Source organism: Hyla sarda, unplaced genomic scaffold (genome assembly GCF_029499605.1).
Source record: "Hyla sarda isolate aHylSar1 unplaced genomic scaffold, aHylSar1.hap1 scaffold_1985, whole genome shotgun sequence".
Lineage (NCBI taxonomy): Eukaryota > Metazoa > Chordata > Amphibia > Anura > Hylidae > Hyla > Hyla sarda.
The window spans coordinates 23,592-49,846 of NW_026608644.1; the positions used below are offsets into that span (position 1 = coordinate 23,592).

Here is a 26,255-nt window from a genome sequence, read left to right on the forward strand (position 1 = left end):
GGAACATTCAGCACCCACCCGCTATCAAGGCAGCTGCCTATCATGTCATGCCCTACCTGCACAGGTGTGCTGGCTACTCAAATGATCCAATTAAGGAGGCCATTTAGTCAGCAGCAGCAGAAGTCCTGTGCCTGGACGCTCCAACAGGGGCCAGACACAAGCAGAAGCAGAAGCAGCAGCAGCACCACCTTTTGTTTATTGGCTGCAGCAGCAGCAAGGCCCACAGGGCTGGCTAGCTGGCTAGCCAGCAAGCAGGTAGCAATGAAAGTAGGAATCTTTCTTTTTAACCCTGTAAGGGGGTGGTGCACTGTACCCGAAGATACTGCCATATCGGGTCAATGCATAGGGCGACGGAAGCAAGCTTCGAAATCGGCCCCCGTTCTCAAAAATCCATTTAATATATGGTCCCCAGATAGGGGACGTATCAGATATTAAACTGATAAGAACAGATACTACACTTGATCTTAGCCAAAAGGCCGAGAAGCGATAACCGTGAAAGGGGCGGGCCCAACAAGGTCCCCTTCATGGGCACTATCACTGCTTGCTGTCAGGGAGGCTGCCAGACAATTTTCCATGCACACTCTGGGCTGGGGGGCAGTCAACCACCAGTACACACAGCAGAACCTAAACCCATACCATTATTGCTAAGCAGCAAGACAGGGGCCCATTGCACTCCCACGGGGCCTTTTTAAATGCAATCCATAACCCGGATTTGCCAGGAACCCTTCTTACTCCTCCTACTTGCATGTGACACTGGGCTTAGGATCTGCATAGGAAACACACACACAAGCACACACCTACCTTTGTTGCCTGCAGATGCCTCCTTGGCTGTCCCCAAACGGTATCAAACCAACACCCACGGGAAGCTGTAAGCATAGAGGACATGCCTGCACCCCATTGGACTTACCTGTGTGGGTTAAATCCGGGTTATTTGACAACCTATGGCGGTGATGGTTCTGCTCAGGCAGAGCAGTGCTGATGCTCCTCATAAAGCTGTCGCTGCTGTGAAGGTTCTAGGTGACATCACAAATCCCTTTGGTTACATACACAACAAAGCTGGGTTGTTGTTGTTTACACTCTGCAAGGCCTGTGGAAGTGAGTGACATCATAGCACTGTAGTTCTGAGGGTTCAAGATGGATGCAACAATCTCCTGTTGCTTCTATGAAGGCCGTAATAGACGACATCACCAAACAGCTCCATAGTCACATACACAGCAAAGGAGAGATGTTGTTTACACCTAGTGATGTCAGTGGTATTGAGTGACATCACAGCACAGTGCTAAGGCTCCTGGGCCTGGACACAGCAGCGGCTGCAATATCTCAACGGAGAATACGTTTATATCTATGTGTGTGTGTGCGCATATATATATATATATATATATATATATATATATATATATATATATATTTCTCCGCCGAAATCACTTTTAAACCCATTTCCACCTTTTTTTCCCTTCTCTTCCTCTTACTTTTTTTTCACGTTTTTTTACGTTTTTCTCCTTTTCGCCTCTTTTCTGGGCGTATTATTCTTCTTTTTCTTCTTTTTTTTCGTCTAATGCATACCCCATCAGTGCAGCAATGCTTATTCAATACCGCCAGCAGATGGAGACACTGGGGGATAATTTTCTAAGGATTTATACTGATTTTTCCTGTCTGAATTTGTCGCACAGAAAGTTGCAGGCCAAATATGTGTGACATTTCTGCGACTTTAGCTTCTAGAGCATTTTTACAACATTATACATAGGTGCTGAATACATAAAAAGCGACTGTTCAGCGACAGACAAGTCGCATCGGCTGAAAGTAGGCCAGAATGTCAGTCCATGTTGGAGCAGGTTTAGATACAGTCTAAAGCATAGATCTCAAAGTCTGTGCACAGAATTTAGCAAGGGCCTCGCACCTTCTGATGCATCAGGTAGGTGCACAATAGCATAGCCTAACCCTCTGTACTTTGGTCTATATTGATGCGGGACATAGACAGCCAGCTGATGACCAATCCATTAGTGCAATGGATGGCTGGAAGCATTTGTCTTTGCCTTTGCAATACCACAGAAGCAATGCATGGTCAATGTACAGCAATGACACACCTGTGTGAACAGCCAGGAGACCCCCCCCCCCCCATGTTATGTTACATAGTTACATAGTTAGTACGGTCGAAAAAAGACATATGTCCATCACGTTCAACCAGGGAATTAAGGGGTAGGGGTGTGGCGCGATATTGGGGAAGGGATGAGATTTTATATTTCTTCATAAGCATTAATCTTATTTTGTCAATTAGGAACATTCAGCACCCACCCGCTATCAAGGCAGCTGCCTATCATGTCATGCCCTACCTGCACAGGTGTGCTGGCTACTCAAATGATCCAATTAAGGAGGCCATTTAGTCAGCAGCAGCAGAAGTCCTGTGCCTGGACGCTCCAACAGGGGCCAGACACAAGCAGAAGCAGAAGCAGCAGAAGCAGCAGAAGCAGCAGCAGCACCACCTTTTGTTTATTGGCTGCAGCAGCAGCAAGGCCCACAGGGCTGGCTAGCTGGCTAGCCAGCAAGCAGATAGCAATGAAAGTAGGAATCTTTCTTTTTAACCCTGTAAGGGGGTGGTGCACTGTACCCGAAGATACTGCCATATCGGGTCAATGCATAGGGCGACGGAAGCAAGCTTCGAAATCGGCCCCCGTTCTCAAAAATCCATTTAATATATGGTCCCCAGATAGGGGACGTATCAGATATTAAACTGATAAGAACAGATACTACACTTGATCTTAGCCAAAAGGCCAAGAAGCGATAACCGTGAAAGGGGCGGGCCCAACAAGGTCCCCTTCATGGGCACTATCACTGCTTGCTGTCAGGGAGGCTGCCAGACAATTTTCCATGCACACTCTGGGCTGGGGGGCAGTCAACCACCAGTACACACAGCAGAACCTAAACCCATACCATTATTGCTAAGCAGCAAGACAGGGGCCCATTGCACTCCCACGGGGCCTTTTTAAATGCAATCCATAACCCGGATTTGCCAGGAACCCTTCTTACTCCTCCTACTTGCATGTGACACTGGGCTTAGGATCTGCATAGGAAACACACACACAAGCACACACCTACCTTTGTTGCCTGCAGATGCCTCCTTGGCTGTCCCCAAACGGTATCAAACCAACACCCACGGGAAGCTGTAAGCATAGAGGACATGCCTGCACCCCATTGGACTTACCTGTGTGGGTTAAATCCGGGTTATTTGACAACCTATGGCGGTGATGGTTCTGCTCAGGCAGAGCAGTGCTGATGCTCCTCATAAAGCTGTCGCTGCTGTGAAGGTTCTAGGTGACATCACAAATCCCTTTGGTTACATACACAACAAAGCTGGGTTGTTGTTGTTTACACTCTGCAAGGCCTGTGGAAGTGAGTGACATCATAGCACTGTAGTTCTGAGGGTTCAAGATGGATGCAACAATCTCCTGTTGCTTCTATGAAGGCCGTAATAGACGACATCACCAAACAGCTCCATAGTCACATACACAGCAAAGGAGAGATGTTGTTTACACCTAGTGATGTCAGTGGTATTGAGTGACATCACAGCACAGTGCTAAGGCTCCTGGGCCTGGACACAGCAGCGGCTGCAATATCTCAACGGAGAATACGTTTATATCTATGTGTGTGTGTGCGCATATATATATATATATATATATATATATATATTCTCCGCCGAAATCACTTTTAAACCCATTTCCACCTTTTTTTCCCTTCTCTTCCTCTTACTTTTTTTTCACGTTTTTTTACGTTTTTCTCCTTTTCGCCTCTTTTCTGGGCGTATTATTCTTCTTTTTCTTCTTTTTTTTCGTCTAATGCATACCCCATCAGTGCAGCAATGCTTATTCAATACCGCCAGCAGATGGAGACACTGGGGGATAATTTTCTAAGGATTTATACTGATTTTTCCTGTCTGAATTTGTCGCACAGAAAGTTGCAGGCCAAATATGTGTGACATTTCTGCGACTTTAGCTTCTAGAGCATTTTTACAACATTATACATAGGTGCTGAATACATAAAAAGCGACTGTTCAGCGACAGACAAGTCGCATCGGCTGAAAGTAGGCCAGAATGTCAGTCCATGTTGGAGCAGGTTTAGATACAGTCTAAAGCATAGATCTCAAAGTCTGTGCACAGAATTTAGCAAGGGCCTCGCACCTTCTGATGCATCAGGTAGGTGCACAATAGCATAGCCTAACCCTCTGTACTTTGGTCTATATTGATGCGGGACATAGACAGCCAGCTGATGACCAATCCATTAGTGCAATGGATGGCTGGAAGCATTTGTCTTTGCCTTTGCAATACCACAGAAGCAATGCATGGTCAATGTACAGCAATGACACACCTGTGTGAACAGCCAGGAGACCCCCCCCCCCCCATGTTATGTTACATAGTTACATAGTTAGTACGGTCGAAAAAAGACATATGTCCATCACGTTCAACCAGGGAATTAAGGGGTAGGGGTGTGGCGCGATATTGGGGAAGGGATGAGATTTTATATTTCTTCATAAGCATTAATCTTATTTTGTCAATTAGGAACATTCAGCACCCACCCGCTATCAAGGCAGCTGCCTATCATGTCATGCCCTACCTGCACAGGTGTGCTGGCTACTCAAATGATCCAATTAAGGAGGCCATTTAGTCAGCAGCAGCAGAAGTCCTGTGCCTGGACGCTCCAACAGGGGCCAGACACAAGCAGAAGCAGAAGCAGCAGAAGCAGCAGCAGCACCACCTTTTGTTTATTGGCTGCAGCAGCAGCAAGGCCCACAGGGCTGGCTAGCTGGCTAGCCAGCAAGCAGGTAGCAATGAAAGTAGGAATCTTTCTTTTTAACCCTGTAAGGGGGTGGTGCACTGTACCCGAAGATACTGCCATATCGGGTCAATGCATAGGGCGACGGAAGCAAGCTTCGAAATCGGCCCCCGTTCTCAAAAATCCATTTAATATATGGTCCCCAGATAGGGGACGTATCAGATATTAAACTGATAAGAACAGATACTACACTTGATCTTAGCCAAAAGGCCGAGAAGCGATAACCGTGAAAGGGGCGGGCCCAACAAGGTCCCCTTCATGGGCACTATCACTGCTTGCTGTCAGGGAGGCTGCCAGACAATTTTCCATGCACACTCTGGGCTGGGGGGCAGTCAACCACCAGTACACACAGCAGAACCTAAACCCATACCATTATTGCTAAGCAGCAAGACAGGGGCCCATTGCACTCCCACGGGGCCTTTTTAAATGCAATCCATAACCCGGATTTGCCAGGAACCCTTCTTACTCCTCCTACTTGCATGTGACACTGGGCTTAGGATCTGCATAGGAAACACACACACAAGCACACACCTACCTTTGTTGCCTGCAGATGCCTCCTTGGCTGTCCCCAAACGGTATCAAACCAACACCCACGGGAAGCTGTAAGCATAGAGGACATGCCTGCACCCCATTGGACTTACCTGTGTGGGTTAAATCCGGGTTATTTGACAACCTATGGCGGTGATGGTTCTGCTCAGGCAGAGCAGTGCTGATGCTCCTCATAAAGCTGTCGCTGCTGTGAAGGTTCTAGGTGACATCACAAATCCCTTTGGTTACATACACAACAAAGCTGGGTTGTTGTTGTTTACACTCTGCAAGGCCTGTGGAAGTGAGTGACATCATAGCACTGTAGTTCTGAGGGTTCAAGATGGATGCAACAATCTCCTGTTGCTTCTATGAAGGCCGTAATAGACGACATCACCAAACAGCTCCATAGTCACATACACAGCAAAGGAGAGATGTTGTTTACACCTAGTGATGTCAGTGGTATTGAGTGACATCACAGCACAGTGCTAAGGCTCCTGGGCCTGGACACAGCAGCGGCTGCAATATCTCAACGGAGAATACGTTTATATCTATGTGTGTGTGTGCGCATATATATATATATATATATATATATATATATATATATATATATATATTTCTCCGCCGAAATCACTTTTAAACCCATTTCCACCTTTTTTTCCCTTCTCTTCCTCTTACTTTTTTTTCACGTTTTTTTACGTTTTTCTCCTTTTCGCCTCTTTTCTGGGCGTATTATTCTTCTTTTTCTTCTTTTTTTTCGTCTAATGCATACCCCATCAGTGCAGCAATGCTTATTCAATACCGCCAGCAGATGGAGACACTGGGGGATAATTTTCTAAGGATTTATACTGATTTTTCCTGTCTGAATTTGTCGCACAGAAAGTTGCAGGCCAAATATGTGTGACATTTCTGCGACTTTAGCTTCTAGAGCATTTTTACAACATTATACATAGGTGCTGAATACATAAAAAGCGACTGTTCAGCGACAGACAAGTCGCATCGGCTGAAAGTAGGCCAGAATGTCAGTCCATGTTGGAGCAGGTTTAGATACAGTCTAAAGCATAGATCTCAAAGTCTGTGCACAGAATTTAGCAAGGGCCTCGCACCTTCTGATGCATCAGGTAGGTGCACAATAGCATAGCCTAACCCTCTGTACTTTGGTCTATATTGATGCGGGACATAGACAGCCAGCTGATGACCAATCCATTAGTGCAATGGATGGCTGGAAGCATTTGTCTTTGCCTTTGCAATACCACAGAAGCAATGCATGGTCAATGTACAGCAATGACACACCTGTGTGAACAGCCAGGAGACCCCCCCCCCCCCATGTTATGTTACATAGTTACATAGTTAGTACGGTCGAAAAAAGACATATGTCCATCACGTTCAACCAGGGAATTAAGGGGTAGGGGTGTGGCGCGATATTGGGGAAGGGATGAGATTTTATATTTCTTCATAAGCATTAATCTTATTTTGTCAATTAGGAACATTCAGCACCCACCCGCTATCAAGGCAGCTGCCTATCATGTCATGCCCTACCTGCACAGGTGTGCTGGCTACTCAAATGATCCAATTAAGGAGGCCATTTAGTCAGCAGCAGCAGAAGTCCTGTGCCTGGACGCTCCAACAGGGGCCAGACACAAGCAGAAGCAGAAGCAGCAGAAGCAGCAGCAGCACCACCTTTTGTTTATTGGCTGCAGCAGCAGCAAGGCCCACAGGGCTGGCTAGCTGGCTAGCCAGCAAGCAGGTAGCAATGAAAGTAGGAATCTTTCTTTTTAACCCTGTAAGGGGGTGGTGCACTGTACCCGAAGATACTGCCATATCGGGTCAATGCATAGGGCGACGGAAGCAAGCTTCGAAATCGGCCCCCGTTCTCAAAAATCCATTTAATATATGGTCCCCAGATAGGGGACGTATCAGATATTAAACTGATAAGAACAGATACTACACTTGATCTTAGCCAAAAGGCCGAGAAGCGATAACCGTGAAAGGGGCGGGCCCAACAAGGTCCCCTTCATGGGCACTATCACTGCTTGCTGTCAGGGAGGCTGCCAGACAATTTTCCATGCACACTCTGGGCTGGGGGGCAGTCAACCACCAGTACACACAGCAGAACCTAAACCCATACCATTATTGCTAAGCAGCAAGACAGGGGCCCATTGCACTCCCACGGGGCCTTTTTAAATGCAATCCATAACCCGGATTTGCCAGGAACCCTTCTTACTCCTCCTACTTGCATGTGACACTGGGCTTAGGATCTGCATAGGAAACACACACACAAGCACACACCTACCTTTGTTGCCTGCAGATGCCTCCTTGGCTGTCCCCAAACGGTATCAAACCAACACCCACGGGAAGCTGTAAGCATAGAGGACATGCCTGCACCCCATTGGACTTACCTGTGTGGGTTAAATCCGGGTTATTTGACAACCTATGGCGGTGATGGTTCTGCTCAGGCAGAGCAGTGCTGATGCTCCTCATAAAGCTGTCGCTGCTGTGAAGGTTCTAGGTGACATCACAAATCCCTTTGGTTACATACACAACAAAGCTGGGTTGTTGTTGTTTACACTCTGCAAGGCCTGTGGAAGTGAGTGACATCATAGCACTGTAGTTCTGAGGGTTCAAGATGGATGCAACAATCTCCTGTTGCTTCTATGAAGGCCGTAATAGACGACATCACCAAACAGCTCCATAGTCACATACACAGCAAAGGAGAGATGTTGTTTACACCTAGTGATGTCAGTGGTATTGAGTGACATCACAGCACAGTGCTAAGGCTCCTGGGCCTGGACACAGCAGCGGCTGCAATATCTCAACGGAGAATACGTTTATATCTATGTGTGTGTGTGCGCATATATATATATATATATATATATATATATATATATATATATATATTTCTCCGCCGAAATCACTTTTAAACCCATTTCCACCTTTTTTTCCCTTCTCTTCCTCTTACTTTTTTTTCACGTTTTTTTACGTTTTTCTCCTTTTCGCCTCTTTTCTGGGCGTATTATTCTTCTTTTTCTTCTTTTTTTTCGTCTAATGCATACCCCATCAGTGCAGCAATGCTTATTCAATACCGCCAGCAGATGGAGACACTGGGGGATAATTTTCTAAGGATTTATACTGATTTTTCCTGTCTGAATTTGTCGCACAGAAAGTTGCAGGCCAAATATGTGTGACATTTCTGCGACTTTAGCTTCTAGAGCATTTTTACAACATTATACATAGGTGCTGAATACATAAAAAGCGACTGTTCAGCGACAGACAAGTCGCATCGGCTGAAAGTAGGCCAGAATGTCAGTCCATGTTGGAGCAGGTTTAGATACAGTCTAAAGCATAGATCTCAAAGTCTGTGCACAGAATTTAGCAAGGGCCTCGCACCTTCTGATGCATCAGGTAGGTGCACAATAGCATAGCCTAACCCTCTGTACTTTGGTCTATATTGATGCGGGACATAGACAGCCAGCTGATGACCAATCCATTAGTGCAATGGATGGCTGGAAGCATTTGTCTTTGCCTTTGCAATACCACAGAAGCAATGCATGGTCAATGTACAGCAATGACACACCTGTGTGAACAGCCAGGAGACCCCCCCCCCCCCATGTTATGTTACATAGTTACATAGTTAGTACGGTCGAAAAAAGACATATGTCCATCACGTTCAACCAGGGAATTAAGGGGTAGGGGTGTGGCGCGATATTGGGGAAGGGATGAGATTTTATATTTCTTCATAAGCATTAATCTTATTTTGTCAATTAGGAACATTCAGCACCCACCCGCTATCAAGGCAGCTGCCTATCATGTCATGCCCTACCTGCACAGGTGTGCTGGCTACTCAAATGATCCAATTAAGGAGGCCATTTAGTCAGCAGCAGCAGAAGTCCTGTGCCTGGACGCTCCAACAGGGGCCAGACACAAGCAGAAGCAGAAGCAGCAGAAGCAGCAGCAGCACCACCTTTTGTTTATTGGCTGCAGCAGCAGCAAGGCCCACAGGGCTGGCTAGCTGGCTAGCCAGCAAGCAGGTAGCAATGAAAGTAGGAATCTTTCTTTTTAACCCTGTAAGGGGGTGGTGCACTGTACCCGAAGATACTGCCATATCGGGTCAATGCATAGGGCGACGGAAGCAAGCTTCGAAATCGGCCCCCGTTCTCAAAAATCCATTTAATATATGGTCCCCAGATAGGGGACGTATCAGATATTAAACTGATAAGAACAGATACTACACTTGATCTTAGCCAAAAGGCCGAGAAGCGATAACCGTGAAAGGGGCGGGCCCAACAAGGTCCCCTTCATGGGCACTATCACTGCTTGCTGTCAGGGAGGCTGCCAGACAATTTTCCATGCACACTCTGGGCTGGGGGGCAGTCAACCACCAGTACACACAGCAGAACCTAAACCCATACCATTATTGCTAAGCAGCAAGACAGGGGCCCATTGCACTCCCACGGGGCCTTTTTAAATGCAATCCATAACCCGGATTTGCCAGGAACCCTTCTTACTCCTCCTACTTGCATGTGACACTGGGCTTAGGATCTGCATAGGAAACACACACACAAGCACACACCTACCTTTGTTGCCTGCAGATGCCTCCTTGGCTGTCCCCAAACGGTATCAAACCAACACCCACGGGAAGCTGTAAGCATAGAGGACATGCCTGCACCCCATTGGACTTACCTGTGTGGGTTAAATCCGGGTTATTTGACAACCTATGGCGGTGATGGTTCTGCTCAGGCAGAGCAGTGCTGATGCTCCTCATAAAGCTGTCGCTGCTGTGAAGGTTCTAGGTGACATCACAAATCCCTTTGGTTACATACACAACAAAGCTGGGTTGTTGTTGTTTACACTCTGCAAGGCCTGTGGAAGTGAGTGACATCATAGCACTGTAGTTCTGAGGGTTCAAGATGGATGCAACAATCTCCTGTTGCTTCTATGAAGGCCGTAATAGACGACATCACCAAACAGCTCCATAGTCACATACACAGCAAAGGAGAGATGTTGTTTACACCTAGTGATGTCAGTGGTATTGAGTGACATCACAGCACAGTGCTAAGGCTCCTGGGCCTGGACACAGCAGCGGCTGCAATATCTCAACGGAGAATACGTTTATATCTATGTGTGTGTGTGCGCATATATATATATATATATATATATATATATATATATATATATATTTCTCCGCCGAAATCACTTTTAAACCCATTTCCACCTTTTTTTCCCTTCTCTTCCTCTTACTTTTTTTTCACGTTTTTTTACGTTTTTCTCCTTTTCGCCTCTTTTCTGGGCGTATTATTCTTCTTTTTCTTCTTTTTTTTCGTCTAATGCATACCCCATCAGTGCAGCAATGCTTATTCAATACCGCCAGCAGATGGAGACACTGGGGGATAATTTTCTAAGGATTTATACTGATTTTTCCTGTCTGAATTTGTCGCACAGAAAGTTGCAGGCCAAATATGTGTGACATTTCTGCGACTTTAGCTTCTAGAGCATTTTTACAACATTATACATAGGTGCTGAATACATAAAAAGCGACTGTTCAGCGACAGACAAGTCGCATCGGCTGAAAGTAGGCCAGAATGTCAGTCCATGTTGGAGCAGGTTTAGATACAGTCTAAAGCATAGATCTCAAAGTCTGTGCACAGAATTTAGCAAGGGCCTCGCACCTTCTGATGCATCAGGTAGGTGCACAATAGCATAGCCTAACCCTCTGTACTTTGGTCTATATTGATGCGGGACATAGACAGCCAGCTGATGACCAATCCATTAGTGCAATGGATGGCTGGAAGCATTTGTCTTTGCCTTTGCAATACCACAGAAGCAATGCATGGTCAATGTACAGCAATGACACACCTGTGTGAACAGCCAGGAGACCCCCCCCCCCCCCATGTTATGTTACATAGTTACATAGTTAGTACGGTCGAAAAAAGACATATGTCCATCACGTTCAACCAGGGAATTAAGGGGTAGGGGTGTGGCGCGATATTGGGGAAGGGATGAGATTTTATATTTCTTCATAAGCATTAATCTTATTTTGTCAATTAGGAACATTCAGCACCCACCCGCTATCAAGGCAGCTGCCTATCATGTCATGCCCTACCTGCACAGGTGTGCTGGCTACTCAAATGATCCAATTAAGGAGGCCATTTAGTCAGCAGCAGCAGAAGTCCTGTGCCTGGACGCTCCAACAGGGGCCAGACACAAGCAGAAGCAGAAGCAGCAGAAGCGCAGCAGCAGCACCACCTTTTGTTTATTGGCTGCAGCAGCAGCAAGGCCCACAGGGCTGGCTAGCTGGCTAGCCAGCAAGCAGGTAGCAATGAAAGTAGGAATCTTTCTTTTTAACCCTGTAAGGGGGTGGTGCACTGTACCCGAAGATACTGCTATATCGGGTCAATGCATAGGGCGACGGAAGCAAGCTTCGAAATCGGCCCCCGTTCTCAAAAATCCATTTAATATATGGTCCCCAGATAGGGGACGTATCAGATATTAAACTGATAAGAACAGATACTACACTTGATCTTAGCCAAAAGGCCGAGAAGCGATAACCGTGAAAGGGGCGGGCCCAACAAGGTCCCCTTCATGGGCACTATCACTGCTTGCTGTCAGGGAGGCTGCCAGACAATTTTCCATGCACACTCTGGGCTGGGGGGCAGTCAACCACCAGTACACACAGCAGAACCTAAACCCATACCATTATTGCTAAGCAGCAAGACAGGGGCCCATTGCACTCCCACGGGGCCTTTTTAAATGCAATCCATAACCCGGATTTGCCAGGAACCCTTCTTACTCCTCCTACTTGCATGTGACACTGGGCTTAGGATCTGCATAGGAAACACACACACAAGCACACACCTACCTTTGTTGCCTGCAGATGCCTCCTTGGCTGTCCCCAAACGGTATCAAACCAACACCCACGGGAAGCTGTAAGCATAGAGGACATGCCTGCACCCCATTGGACTTACCTGTGTGGGTTAAATCCGGGTTATTTGACAACCTATGGCGGTGATGGTTCTGCTCAGGCAGAGCAGTGCTGATGCTCCTCATAAAGCTGTCGCTGCTGTGAAGGTTCTAGGTGACATCACAAATCCCTTTGGTTACATACACAACAAAGCTGGGTTGTTGTTGTTTACACTCTGCAAGGCCTGTGGAAGTGAGTGACATCATAGCACTGTAGTTCTGAGGGTTCAAGATGGATGCAACAATCTCCTGTTGCTTCTATGAAGGCCGTAATAGACGACATCACCAAACAGCTCCATAGTCACATACACAGCAAAGGAGAGATGTTGTTTACACCTAGTGATGTCAGTGGTATTGAGTGACATCACAGCACAGTGCTAAGGCTCCTGGGCCTGGACACAGCAGCGGCTGCAATATCTCAACGGAGAATACGTTTATATCTATGTGTGTGTGTGCGCATATATATATATATATATATATATATATATATATATATATATATATTTCTCCGCCGAAATCACTTTTAAACCCATTTCCACCTTTTTTTCCCTTCTCTTCCTCTTACTTTTTTTTCACGTTTTTTTACGTTTTTCTCCTTTTCGCCTCTTTTCTGGGCGTATTATTCTTCTTTTTCTTCTTTTTTTTCGTCTAATGCATACCCCATCAGTGCAGCAATGCTTATTCAATACCGCCAGCAGATGGAGACACTGGGGGATAATTTTCTAAGGATTTATACTGATTTTTCCTGTCTGAATTTGTCGCACAGAAAGTTGCAGGCCAAATATGTGTGACATTTCTGCGACTTTAGCTTCTAGAGCATTTTTACAACATTATACATAGGTGCTGAATACATAAAAAGCGACTGTTCAGCGACAGACAAGTCGCATCGGCTGAAAGTAGGCCAGAATGTCAGTCCATGTTGGAGCAGGTTTAGATACAGTCTAAAGCATAGATCTCAAAGTCTGTGCACAGAATTTAGCAAGGGCCTCGCACCTTCTGATGCATCAGGTAGGTGCACAATAGCATAGCCTAACCCTCTGTACTTTGGTCTATATTGATGCGGGACATAGACAGCCAGCTGATGACCAATCCATTAGTGCAATGGATGGCTGGAAGCATTTGTCTTTGCCTTTGCAATACCACAGAAGCAATGCATGGTCAATGTACAGCAATGACACACCTGTGTGAACAGCCAGGAGACCCCCCCCCCCCCATGTTATGTTACATAGTTACATAGTTAGTACGGTCGAAAAAAGACATATGTCCATCACGTTCAACCAGGGAATTAAGGGGTAGGGGTGTGGCGCGATATTGGGGAAGGGATGAGATTTTATATTTCTTCATAAGCATTAATCTTATTTTGTCAATTAGGAACATTCAGCACCCACCCGCTATCAAGGCAGCTGCCTATCATGTCATGCCCTACCTGCACAGGTGTGCTGGCTACTCAAATGATCCAATTAAGGAGGCCATTTAGTCAGCAGCAGCAGAAGTCCTGTGCCTGGACGCTCCAACAGGGGCCAGACACAAGCAGAAGCAGAAGCAGCAGAAGCAGCAGCAGCACCACCTTTTGTTTATTGGCTGCAGCAGCAGCAAGGCCCACAGGGCTGGCTAGCTGGCTAGCCAGCAAGCAGGTAGCAATGAAAGTAGGAATCTTTCTTTTTAACCCTGTAAGGGGGTGGTGCACTGTACCCGAAGATACTGCCATATCGGGTCAATGCATAGGGCGACGGAAGCAAGCTTCGAAATCGGCCCCCGTTCTCAAAAATCCATTTAATATATGGTCCCCAGATAGGGGACGTATCAGATATTAAACTGATAAGAACAGATACTACACTTGATCTTAGCCAAAAGGCCGAGAAGCGATAACCGTGAAAGGGGCGGGCCCAACAAGGTCCCCTTCATGGGCACTATCACTGCTTGCTGTCAGGGAGGCTGCCAGACAATTTTCCATGCACACTCTGGGCTGGGGGGCAGTCAACCACCAGTACACACAGCAGAACCTAAACCCATACCATTATTGCTAAGCAGCAAGACAGGGGCCCATTGCACTCCCACGGGGCCTTTTTAAATGCAATCCATAACCCGGATTTGCCAGGAACCCTTCTTACTCCTCCTACTTGCATGTGACACTGGGCTTAGGATCTGCATAGGAAACACACACACAAGCACACACCTACCTTTGTTGCCTGCAGATGCCTCCTTGGCTGTCCCCAAACGGTATCAAACCAACACCCACGGGAAGCTGTAAGCATAGAGGACATGCCTGCACCCCATTGGACTTACCTGTGTGGGTTAAATCCGGGTTATTTGACAACCTATGGCGGTGATGGTTCTGCTCAGGCAGAGCAGTGCTGATGCTCCTCATAAAGCTGTCGCTGCTGTGAAGGTTCTAGGTGACATCACAAATCCCTTTGGTTACATACACAACAAAGCTGGGTTGTTGTTGTTTACACTCTGCAAGGCCTGTGGAAGTGAGTGACATCATAGCACTGTAGTTCTGAGGGTTCAAGATGGATGCAACAATCTCCTGTTGCTTCTATGAAGGCCGTAATAGACGACATCACCAAACAGCTCCATAGTCACATACACAGCAAAGGAGAGATGTTGTTTACACCTAGTGATGTCAGTGGTATTGAGTGACATCACAGCACAGTGCTAAGGCTCCTGGGCCTGGACACAGCAGCGGCTGCAATATCTCAACGGAGAATACGTTTATATCTATGTGTGTGTGTGCGCATATATATATATATATATATATATATATATATATATATATATATATTTCTCCGCCGAAATCACTTTTAAACCCATTTCCACCTTTTTTTCCCTTCTCTTCCTCTTACTTTTTTTTCACGTTTTTTTACGTTTTTCTCCTTTTCGCCTCTTTTCTGGGCGTATTATTCTTCTTTTTCTTCTTTTTTTTCGTCTAATGCATACCCCATCAGTGCAGCAATGCTTATTCAATACCGCCAGCAGATGGAGACACTGGGGGATAATTTTCTAAGGATTTATACTGATTTTTCCTGTCTGAATTTGTCGCACAGAAAGTTGCAGGCCAAATATGTGTGACATTTCTGCGACTTTAGCTTCTAGAGCATTTTTACAACATTATACATAGGTGCTGAATACATAAAAAGCGACTGTTCAGCGACAGACAAGTCGCATCGGCTGAAAGTAGGCCAGAATGTCAGTCCATGTTGGAGCAGGTTTAGATACAGTCTAAAGCATAGATCTCAAAGTCTGTGCACAGAATTTAGCAAGGGCCTCGCACCTTCTGATGCATCAGGTAGGTGCACAATAGCATAGCCTAACCCTCTGTACTTTGGTCTATATTGATGCGGGACATAGACAGCCAGCTGATGACCAATCCATTAGTGCAATGGATGGCTGGAAGCATTTGTCTTTGCCTTTGCAATACCACAGAAGCAATGCATGGTCAATGTACAGCAATGACACACCTGTGTGAACAGCCAGGAGACCCCCCCCCCCCCATGTTATGTTACATAGTTACATAGTTAGTACGGTCGAAAAAAGACATATGTCCATCACGTTCAACCAGGGAATTAAGGGGTAGGGGTGTGGCGCGATATTGGGGAAGGGATGAGATTTTATATTTCTTCATAAGCATTAATCTTATTTTGTCAATTAGGAACATTCAGCACCCACCCGCTATCAAGGCAGCTGCCTATCATGTCATGCCCTACCTGCACAGGTGTGCTGGCTACTCAAATGATCCAATTAAGGAGGCCATTTAGTCAGCAGCAGCAGAAGTCCTGTGCCTGGACGCTCCAACAGGGGCCAGACACAAGCAGAAGCAGAAGCAGAAGCAGCAGAAGCAGCAGCAGCACCACCTTTTGTTTATTGGCTGCAGCAGCAGCAAGGCCCACAGGGCTGGCTAGCTGGCTAGCCAGCAAGCAGGTAGCAATGAAAGTAGGAATCTTTCTTTTTAACCCTGTAAGGGGGTGGTGCACTGTACCCGAAGATACTGCCATATCGGGTCAATGCATAGGGCGACGGAAGCAAGCTTCGAAATCGGCCCCCGTTCTCAAAAATCCATTTAATATATGGTCCCCAGATAGGGGACGTATCAGATATTAAACTGATAAGAACAGATACTACACTTGATCTTAGCCAAAAGGCCGAGAAGCGATAACCGTGAAAGGGGCGGGCCCAACAAGGTCCCCTTCATGGGCACTATCACTGCTTGCTGTCAGGGAGGCTGCCAGACAATTTTCCATGCACACTCTGGGCTGGGGGGCAGTCAACCACCAGTACACACAGCAGAACCTAAACCCATACCATTATTGCTAAGCAGCAAGACAGGGGCCCATTGCACTCCCACGGGGCCTTTTTAAATGCAATCCATAACCCGGATTTGCCAGGAACCCTTCTTACTCCTCCTACTTGCATGTGACACTGGGCTTAGGATCTGCATAGGAAACACACACACAAGCACACACCTACCTTTGTTGCCTGCAGATGCCTCCTTGGCTGTCCCCAAACGGTATCAAACCAACACCCACGGGAAGCTGTAAGCATAGAGGACATGCCTGCACCCCATTGGACTTACCTGTGTGGGTTAAATCCGGGTTATTTGACAACCTATGGCGGTGATGGTTCTGCTCAGGCAGAGCAGTGCTGATGCTCCTCATAAAGCTGTCGCTGCTGTGAAGGTTCTAGGTGACATCACAAATCCCTTTGGTTACATACACAACAAAGCTGGGTTGTTGTTGTTTACACTCTGCAAGGCCTGTGGAAGTGAGTGACATCATAGCACTGTAGTTCTGAGGGTTCAAGATGGATGCAACAATCTCCTGTTGCTTCTATGAAGGCCGTAATAGACGACATCACCAAACAGCTCCATAGTCACATACACAGCAAAGGAGAGATGTTGTTTACACCTAGTGATGTCAGTGGTATTGAGTGACATCACAGCACAGTGCTAAGGCTCCTGGGCCTGGACACAGCAGCGGCTGCAATATCTCAACGGAGAATACGTTTATATCTATGTGTGTGTGTGCGCATATATATATATATATATATATATATATATATATATATATATATTCTCCGCCGAAATCACTTTTAAACCCATTTCCACCTTTTTTTCCCTTCTCTTCCTCTTACTTTTTTTTCACGTTTTTTTACGTTTTTCTCCTTTTCGCCTCTTTTCTGGGCGTATTATTCTTCTTTTTCTTCTTTTTTTTCGTCTAATGCATACCCCATCAGTGCAGCAATGCTTATTCAATACCGCCAGCAGATGGAGACACTGGGGGATAATTTTCTAAGGATTTATACTGATTTTTCCTGTCTGAATTTGTCGCACAGAAAGTTGCAGGCCAAATATGTGTGACATTTCTGCGACTTTAGCTTCTAGAGCATTTTTACAACATTATACATAGGTGCTGAATACATAAAAAGCGACTGTTCAGCGACAGACAAGTCGCATCGGCTGAAAGTAGGCCAGAATGTCAGTCCATGTTGGAGCAGGTTTAGATACAGTCTAAAGCATAGATCTCAAAGTCTGTGCACAGAATTTAGCAAGGGCCTCGCACCTTCTGATGCATCAGGTAGGTGCACAATAGCATAGCCTAACCCTCTGTACTTTGGTCTATATTGATGCGGGACATAGACAGCCAGCTGATGACCAATCCATTAGTGCAATGGATGGCTGGAAGCATTTGTCTTTGCCTTTGCAATACCACAGAAGCAATGCATGGTCAATGTACAGCAATGACACACCTGTGTGAACAGCCAGGAGACCCCCCCCCCCCCATGTTATGTTACATAGTTACATAGTTAGTACGGTCGAAAAAAGACATATGTCCATCACGTTCAACCAGGGAATTAAGGGGTAGGGGTGTGGCGCGATATTGGGGAAGGGATGAGATTTTATATTTCTTCATAAGCATTAATCTTATTTTGTCAATTAGGAACATTCAGCACCCACCCGCTATCAAGGCAGCTGCCTATCATGTCATGCCCTACCTGCACAGGTGTGCTGGCTACTCAAATGATCCAATTAAGGAGGCCATTTAGTCAGCAGCAGCAGAAGTCCTGTGCCTGGACGCTCCAACAGGGGCCAGACACAAGCAGAAGCAGAAGCAGCAGAAGCAGCAGCAGCACCACCTTTTGTTTATTGGCTGCAGCAGCAGCAAGGCCCACAGGGCTGGCTAGCTGGCTAGCCAGCAAGCAGGTAGCAATGAAAGTAGGAATCTTTCTTTTTAACCCTGTAAGGGGGTGGTGCACTGTACCCGAAGATACTGCCATATCGGGTCAATGCATAGGGCGACGGAAGCAAGCTTCGAAATCGGCCCCCGTTCTCAAAAATCCATTTAATATATGGTCCCCAGATAGGGGACGTATCAGATATTAAACTGATAAGAACAGATACTACACTTGATCTTAGCCAAAAAAGGCCGAGAAGCGATAACCGTGAAAGGGGCGGGCCCAACAAGGTCCCCTTCATGGGCACTATCACTGCTTGCTGTCAGGGAGGCTGCCAGACAATTTTCCATGCACACTCTGGGCTGGGGGGCAGTCAACCACCAGTACACACAGCAGAACCTAAACCCATACCATTATTGCTAAGCAGCAAGACAGGGGCCCATTGCACTCCCACGGGGCCTTTTTAAATGCAATCCATAACCCGGATTTGCCAGGAACCCTTCTTACTCCTCCTACTTGCATGTGACACTGGGCTTAGGATCTGCATAGGAAACACACACACAAGCACACACCTACCTTTGTTGCCTGCAGATGCCTCCTTGGCTGTCCCCAAACGGTATCAAACCAACACCCACGGGAAGCTGTAAGCATAGAGGACATGCCTGCACCCCATTGGACTTACCTGTGTGGGTTAAATCCGGGTTATTTGACAACCTATGGCGGTGATGGTTCTGCTCAGGCAGAGCAGTGCTGATGCTCCTCATAAAGCTGTCGCTGCTGTGAAGGTTCTAGGTGACATCACAAATCCCTTTGGTTACATACACAACAAAGCTGGGTTGTTGTTGTTTACACTCTGCAAGGCCTGTGGAAGTGAGTGACATCATAGCACTGTAGTTCTGAGGGTTCAAGATGGATGCAACAATCTCCTGTTGCTTCTATGAAGGCCGTAATAGACGACATCACCAAACAGCTCCATAGTCACATACACAGCAAAGGAGAGATGTTGTTTACACCTAGTGATGTCAGTGGTATTGAGTGACATCACAGCACAGTGCTAAGGCTCCTGGGCCTGGACACAGCAGCGGCTGCAATATCTCAACGGAGAATACGTTTATATCTATGTGTGTGTGTGCGCATATATATATATATATATATATATATATATATATATATATATATATATTTCTCCGCCGAAATCACTTTTAAACCCATTTCCACCTTTTTTTCCCTTCTCTTCCTCTTACTTTTTTTTCACGTTTTTTTACGTTTTTCTCCTTTTCGCCTCTTTTCTGGGCGTATTATTCTTCTTTTTCTTCTTTTTTTTCGTCTAATGCATACCCCATCAGTGCAGCAATGCTTATTCAATACCGCCAGCAGATGGAGACACTGGGGGATAATTTTCTAAGGATTTATACTGATTTTTCCTGTCTGAATTTGTCGCACAGAAAGTTGCAGGCCAAATATGTGTGACATTTCTGCGACTTTAGCTTCTAGAGCATTTTTACAACATTATACATAGGTGCTGAATACATAAAAAGCGACTGTTCAGCGACAGACAAGTCGCATCGGCTGAAAGTAGGCCAGAATGTCAGTCCATGTTGGAGCAGGTTTAGATACAGTCTAAAGCATAGATCTCAAAGTCTGTGCACAGAATTTAGCAAGGGCCTCGCACCTTCTGATGCATCAGGTAGGTGCACAATAGCATAGCCTAACCCTCTGTACTTTGGTCTATATTGATGCGGGACATAGACAGCCAGCTGATGACCAATCCATTAGTGCAATGGATGGCTGGAAGCATTTGTCTTTGCCTTTGCAATACCACAGAAGCAATGCATGGTCAATGTACAGCAATGACACACCTGTGTGAACAGCCAGGAGACCCCCCCCCCCCATGTTATGTTACATAGTTACATAGTTAGTACGGTCGAAAAAAGACATATGTCCATCACGTTCAACCAGGGAATTAAGGGGTAGGGGTGTGGCGCGATATTGGGGAAGGGATGAGATTTTATATTTCTTCATAAGCATTAATCTTATTTTGTCAATTAGGAACATTCAGCACCCACCCGCTATCAAGGCAGCTGCCTATCATGTCATGCCCTACCTGCACAGGTGTGCTGGCTACTCAAATGATCCAATTAAGGAGGCCATTTAGTCAGCAGCAGCAGAAGTCCTGTGCCTGGACGCTCCAACAGGGGCCAGACACAAGCAGAAGCAGAAGCAGCAGAAGCAGCAGCAGCACCACCTTTTGTTTATTGGCTGCAGCAGCAGCAAGGCCCACAGGGCTGGCTAGCTGGCTAGCCAGCAAGCAGGTAGCAATGAAAGTAGGAATCTTTCTTTTTAACCCTGTAAGGGGGTGGTGCACTGTACCCGAAGATACTGCCATATCGGGTCAATGCATAGGGCGACGGAAGCAAGCTTCGAAATCGGCCCCCGTTCTCAAAAATCCATTTAATATATGGTCCCCAGATAGGGGACGTATCAGATATTAAACTGATAAGAACAGATTTTTTACTTTTAGATATAATATTCTTAGACTAATAGACCTTACGCAGTCCAGATTACACTTAGTCTGCTAAAAGCATATTCCACAGATGTAGATTCCAAAGACTTTTAGCCACTTTGTGACCTAATCTTTTTTTATCCAATAAATAGAAAACATACATCTCACTAAGAGCTAGGCGAACACAATCTTTAGAGGTAATAGTGTCTCTTTTAAAAAGAAGAATATTCCTCGTCTTCCATAGTGCAATTTTAATACAATTTATACTAATCCACAAAACCCGAGACTTCTCCACAGATAAAACATTATAAAATCCATATAAAATAACTTCATGATTTAAAAAATTAAGATCAGAAATGAATTTTAGTAAGGGTCCTATCAAATGCCATATCTCTTGGGCGTAAAAACAGTTCCAAAAAAGGTGTAAAACTGTTTCCTCACTAGGACACCCCATTCTCGGGCACTTTGCACTACGACACAATCCTCTTCTGTGTTGGAATTCTCTGGTAGGCAAACATTGATGTGCTATCTGCCAGGCCAGATCTTTTAAGTCATTAGATAAGAATCCCATATTCACCATCCTCCAAACTCTTAGAGATTTCTCAGTGGAATAATTAGATATTAAGCAAATCTGTTCTATCTTCCTGATTTCAGGAACTAATTTTCGTGCATTACTACAAATTTCTTGACTAAAATTAGCAATGCCATAAATACGAATAATCTTTTCTAAAACCACATAGTGCGCTGGGGGAATAAATAAGATTGGGGACGTTAAAGGTAAGGTTATCCACTTTCTTTTTCTAAAAATGTGACCTGCAGCATATTTTAAAAAATAAGACCAATAACAGTTTCTTTGCAAGCCATTAAAACACATAGAAAAAAAGTGAATATATAAAAACCTTTTTAAATCAGGCACATCCTTACCCCCCAATTTCTTTGTCTTCATCATTACATCTCTCCTGAGTTTATCCATTTTAGACCCCCATAAAAAATGAAAGCAAATCTTGTTTAAAAACTTCAAGGTGCGTTCACTCGGTGGGAAAACCAAGCTTAAATATAGCATGATAGGTAGCAACAAAGCTTTCATTATCAGTACTTTTCCTTCTATTGTTAATTTCCTCATTTTCCAAAAACTTATTTTCTTTTGCACTTTCTCTTTGACGATGGACCAGCTTTCCTCTCCATTATTTTCATTGTCAAAGATGACACCCAAGATTTTGATTTTATCATATTGCACATTCACCTCCGTATTGCCCCAATTCCCTATTGCAAAGCAATCACATTTATTTTTATTTAATTTGAAGCCAGAGCCCTCACAAAAAAATTCTGTCTGTCTGATAGCACGTTTCAGGGATGGTTCATCTGAACATAGAATATTAACATCATCCATGTATGCTATCGTCTTTACGCTCTGTCCTCCACTTCCAGGGATTGGCACTCCTCTAATGAACTTATCTTTTCTCAAAACATTCAACAGAGGTTCTATTGCACATATGAAAAGAATGGGTGATAGGGGGCACCCCTGTTTCACCCCAGACTGTAAACATACCTCTTGGGATAAAAAACCGTTAATTAAAATACGACTAAAACAGTTTTTATATAAAAGTGCAATTTTTCCAACAATAAAATCAGGAAAATTCATTTTCTTTAAAACCAACCATAAAAAATCATGAGAAACACGGTCATAAGCCTTTTGAAAATCCAAGGATAAAATTGCCAATTTCTGATCACATTGTTTCTGATACCATAAAACATCTTTTACAAGGTTTAGATGATCACTTATTTTCCTTCCAGGTACTCCGCATACTTGGTCACTGTGTATAACCTTAGCAATTACCTGCTTGAGCCTATTTGCTAAAATTTTTGCTAAAACCTTATAGTCTGTATTTAGCAGGGTAATAGGCCTCCAATTTTCTAATTTAGAGATGTCTCCTTTTTTAAAAATCAGAGTAACAACACCATCTCTCCAGGACGCAGGTAAAATCTCAGATTTAAAAGCACAGTTAAAAATACCTAAAAGATCATCTTTTAAAATGGACCAAAAACACAGATAAAATTCAACTGGCAACCCATCCGAACCAGGTGTTTTACCATTTAAAAAACTCTTAAAGGTGCTTAAAAGTTCAGGTAAAAAGATTTCATCACAAAGGCTCTCTTGGTCAGTTTTGTCAAGTTTTGAATCCAAGGTATCTAAAACATCATTAGTAAAGGAAATATCAATATCTTTTTTATTAAAAAGCTCCTGATAAAATACTTGTGCTTCTCGCAACATCTCTTCATTAGTTATCTTCCCTTCAATTACAGATATCATTTCTTTCTTTCCCACCACCTTCTTAAAAAAGAATCTCGAACACTTTTCATCATTCTCCAGACATTGCACCTTGCTGTTAAAAATCATTTCTTTTCCTTTTTGACTAATGGCATTTTTTATTTCATTCTTTGTCTGAGCAATAACATCATCCATCTCAAGCCCGGCTTGCTTTAGTTTATAATATGTTTGGATTTTAGTGTTTAACATTTTAAACCATAACTTTTTCTCCTTAGCCTTTTGGATGCCCACACGGATAAAAAACAGTTTAGTCCACTTTTTAACATCCTCCCACCAATCCAAAATATTTTTATATTGGGATTGACGCAATCTCCATTTGTTATAAGCAGCAATAAAATCATTTTTTGCTTTCATGTCCTCTAATAAAGTAGTGTTGAGCTTCCAAACGCCTCTGCCTTTCTCTAGGCCAGGTAAAGTGACATGTGCATATAATAACTTATGATCAGAGAAAATATTCGATAAAAGAGAAACATCAACTAGATTAAAACTTTCCGATAAAAAAATAAAATCAATCCTGGATTTGCAGACATTATTTTCCCATGTGTAACCAGGGTCGTCTGGGTATTTTCTCCTCCAGACATCGGTAAAGTTAAAATCCTCAGTCATACTCTTAATCTGTTTCTCTGTTTTATCCACTCTGACATGCACACTTCCACTCTCACGATGATCACCACTCATACAACAATTAAAATCTCCAGCCATTAAAATAGGTGTTGAACCTGGGATAAAAGCCTGAATATCATTAATCAAGTCGGCTCTATCATTTTTTTCAGGAGAAGCATAGATGTTAAAAAGCTTAATCTCCGAGCCATTGTACTTAATATTAACTAATAGCGCTCTACCAGGTATAATTTCTAAGAAGGACAAAACTTGTGCATCTGAACCTCTAAACAAGATCCCAACACCTGAAGATCTGCTCAGATTGTCACCTGACCAGACCGATGGTCCCAAAGTCCAGCCACGACAAAGGTCCTCATAATTTGGACTATGTTCAATTCCACATTCTTGTAAAAAGAACAGAGAACAGTCCAAGGTCTCTAAAAAACTAAACAAAGCAGCCCTTCTCGTAGGGCTCTTTAGACCTCTCACATTAAGAGAGGAGCACTTTATGGAAGCTATTCGCTACTGGAGTTTGAGTCCGATATGAAACCCACAGGTGACTCCGGGCTTTCGAACTGTTTGATATTTTTTGGATCGGACGCTGATCTTATAGAAGGCCTCCATGCATGTTGACTGTCCTCACATTCGTCTGAGCTTTTTTTGACAGGCCGTTTAATGCCAAGTTGTGGCTCATCTCCGAGTTCCTTCTTCCGCTTGATCTCCTTCACGCCAACCTCCATGGCTTCACTGCTCACTAGTGACCCTCCACCACCAGAACCCTCCACAGAAGGTCTCCCCTCTGTCTCAGGCACAGCAGCAGAAAGGTCCATAAGCTCCGCCACGACATCAGAAGTTACAGCCGGCTTTTCTGAAGGCGCCTCAGACCGCTGGGGTGCTTTCGCAGGTGGTACTTCAGCTTGCACTACACCCACTCTCCCCGCTACACGGTCAGCCCACGATCTAGCTACACTGGAACGGAGACTGCAATCTTTAAAGGCATGGCCTTCTTCACCACAAATGTTGCAGACGATTTTAGCACAGTCCTTAGAAACATGGCCTTCTTGATTGCACCGACCACAGCGAACTGTAGTGTCCGTGCAAACTTCCATAGTATGTCCGAATTTCTTACATTTCCTACAAAAAGTAGGCATCTCGGGATAAAACAAATAGCCCTTATCCCGACCGATAGAAAAGTTGGAGGGTGGATGACACAACCCTCCAATGCCAGTAGCATCCTCCTTCATTTTCACAAAAAACTTATGTTTCCCCGTCCATAGGTCTTCTGAATTCATCACCTTATGGGAATACTTAACAGAACTGCAGTATTTCCCCAAAAAGAGCTCAATATGGGACACAGTCACAAAGGGATTGTGCATACACACAACTAGAGGAATATCGCCACCAGTATACAACACTGTGACCGTGATCCCATCAAGCTCAGCAAGGTCTTGATTGCTTTTCAGCTTCTCAAAAAGATTCTGGCATGCATAAGCAGAGTCCAGAGTTAGGATGAAGCTGCCCTTCCGAGGATCTCTGAGACAGACGATGTTCTCTTTCTTCACCCCAAGAAGCTTGTAGAGAGTTTCTTTCACAAAATAAGAAAGTTGGACGAGTTCTTGCTTGTCTTCATCAACATCAAAGCGAAAGGAAAAACGAATCCGCGTTTCACCGGATGTAAGGTAACGGATGCGAACACCCATCTTGTCGATCGCCTTTTCGGTTCCTCGTAGCAGCCCCCCTTGAAAAAGGTAGGACAAACTCCCAGGATCCTCCTGACCAGACACTTGATCTAGCCAAAAGGCCGAGAAGCGATAACCGTGAAAGGGGCGGGCCCAACAAGGTCCCCTTCATGGGCACTATCACTGCTTGCTGTCAGGGAGGCTGCCAGACAATTTTCCATGCACACTCTGGGCTGGGGGGCAGTCAACCACCAGTACACACAGCAGAACCTAAACCCATACCATTATTGCTAAGCAGCAAGACAGGGGCCCATTGCACTCCCACGGGGCCTTTTTAAATGCAATCCATAACCCGGATTTGCCAGGAACCCTTCTTACTCCTCCTACTTGCATGTGACACTGGGCTTAGGATCTGCATAGGAAACACACACACAAGCACACACCTACCTTTGTTGCCTGCAGATGCCTCCTTGGCTGTCCCCAAACGGTATCAAACCAACACCCACGGGAAGCTGTAAGCATAGAGGACATGCCTGCACCCCATTGGACTTACCTGTGTGGGTTAAATCCGGGTTATTTGACAACCTATGGCGGTGATGGTTCTGCTCAGGCAGAGCAGTGCTGATGCTCCTCATAAAGCTGTCGCTGCTGTGAAGGTTCTAGGTGA

The 26,255-nt window shown here is 45.0% G+C and overlaps 9 non-coding genes and 1 pseudogene across 9 annotated transcripts; all 10 read right to left on the reverse strand.

Annotated features, from left to right (window-relative positions):
* Positions 1 to 297: 297 nt before the first annotated feature.
* LOC130317301 (U2 spliceosomal RNA) lies at positions 298 to 488 on the reverse strand. The gene has a single exon (XR_008864449.1). It is a non-coding gene; the product is annotated as a U2 spliceosomal RNA (small nuclear RNA).
* A 2,101-nt stretch (positions 489 to 2,589) lies between these two features.
* On the reverse strand, positions 2,590 to 2,780 carry LOC130317312 (U2 spliceosomal RNA). The gene has a single exon (XR_008864459.1). It is a non-coding gene; the product is annotated as a U2 spliceosomal RNA (small nuclear RNA).
* Positions 2,781 to 4,855: 2,075 nt separating this feature from the next.
* Positions 4,856 to 5,046, reverse strand: LOC130317302 (U2 spliceosomal RNA). The gene has a single exon (XR_008864450.1). It is a non-coding gene; the product is annotated as a U2 spliceosomal RNA (small nuclear RNA).
* A 2,092-nt stretch (positions 5,047 to 7,138) lies between these two features.
* Positions 7,139 to 7,329, reverse strand: LOC130317303 (U2 spliceosomal RNA). The gene has a single exon (XR_008864451.1). It is a non-coding gene; the product is annotated as a U2 spliceosomal RNA (small nuclear RNA).
* A 2,090-nt stretch (positions 7,330 to 9,419) lies between these two features.
* Positions 9,420 to 9,610, reverse strand: LOC130317304 (U2 spliceosomal RNA). Its single transcript, XR_008864452.1, has one exon. It is a non-coding gene; the product is annotated as a U2 spliceosomal RNA (small nuclear RNA).
* A 2,091-nt stretch (positions 9,611 to 11,701) lies between these two features.
* On the reverse strand, positions 11,702 to 11,892 carry LOC130317294 (U2 spliceosomal RNA). The gene has a single exon (XR_008864443.1). It is a non-coding gene; the product is annotated as a U2 spliceosomal RNA (small nuclear RNA).
* Positions 11,893 to 13,982: 2,090 nt separating this feature from the next.
* On the reverse strand, positions 13,983 to 14,173 carry LOC130317305 (U2 spliceosomal RNA). The gene has a single exon (XR_008864453.1). It is a non-coding gene; the product is annotated as a U2 spliceosomal RNA (small nuclear RNA).
* A 2,096-nt stretch (positions 14,174 to 16,269) lies between these two features.
* On the reverse strand, positions 16,270 to 16,460 carry LOC130317307 (U2 spliceosomal RNA). Its single transcript, XR_008864455.1, has one exon. It is a non-coding gene; the product is annotated as a U2 spliceosomal RNA (small nuclear RNA).
* Positions 16,461 to 18,547: 2,087 nt separating this feature from the next.
* On the reverse strand, positions 18,548 to 18,740 carry LOC130317314 (U2 spliceosomal RNA). The gene has a single exon (XR_008864461.1). It is a non-coding gene; the product is annotated as a U2 spliceosomal RNA (small nuclear RNA).
* Positions 18,741 to 20,831: 2,091 nt separating this feature from the next.
* LOC130317315 (U2 spliceosomal RNA) lies at positions 20,832 to 21,007 on the reverse strand (annotated as a pseudogene).
* Positions 21,008 to 26,255: the final 5,248 nt, after the last annotated feature.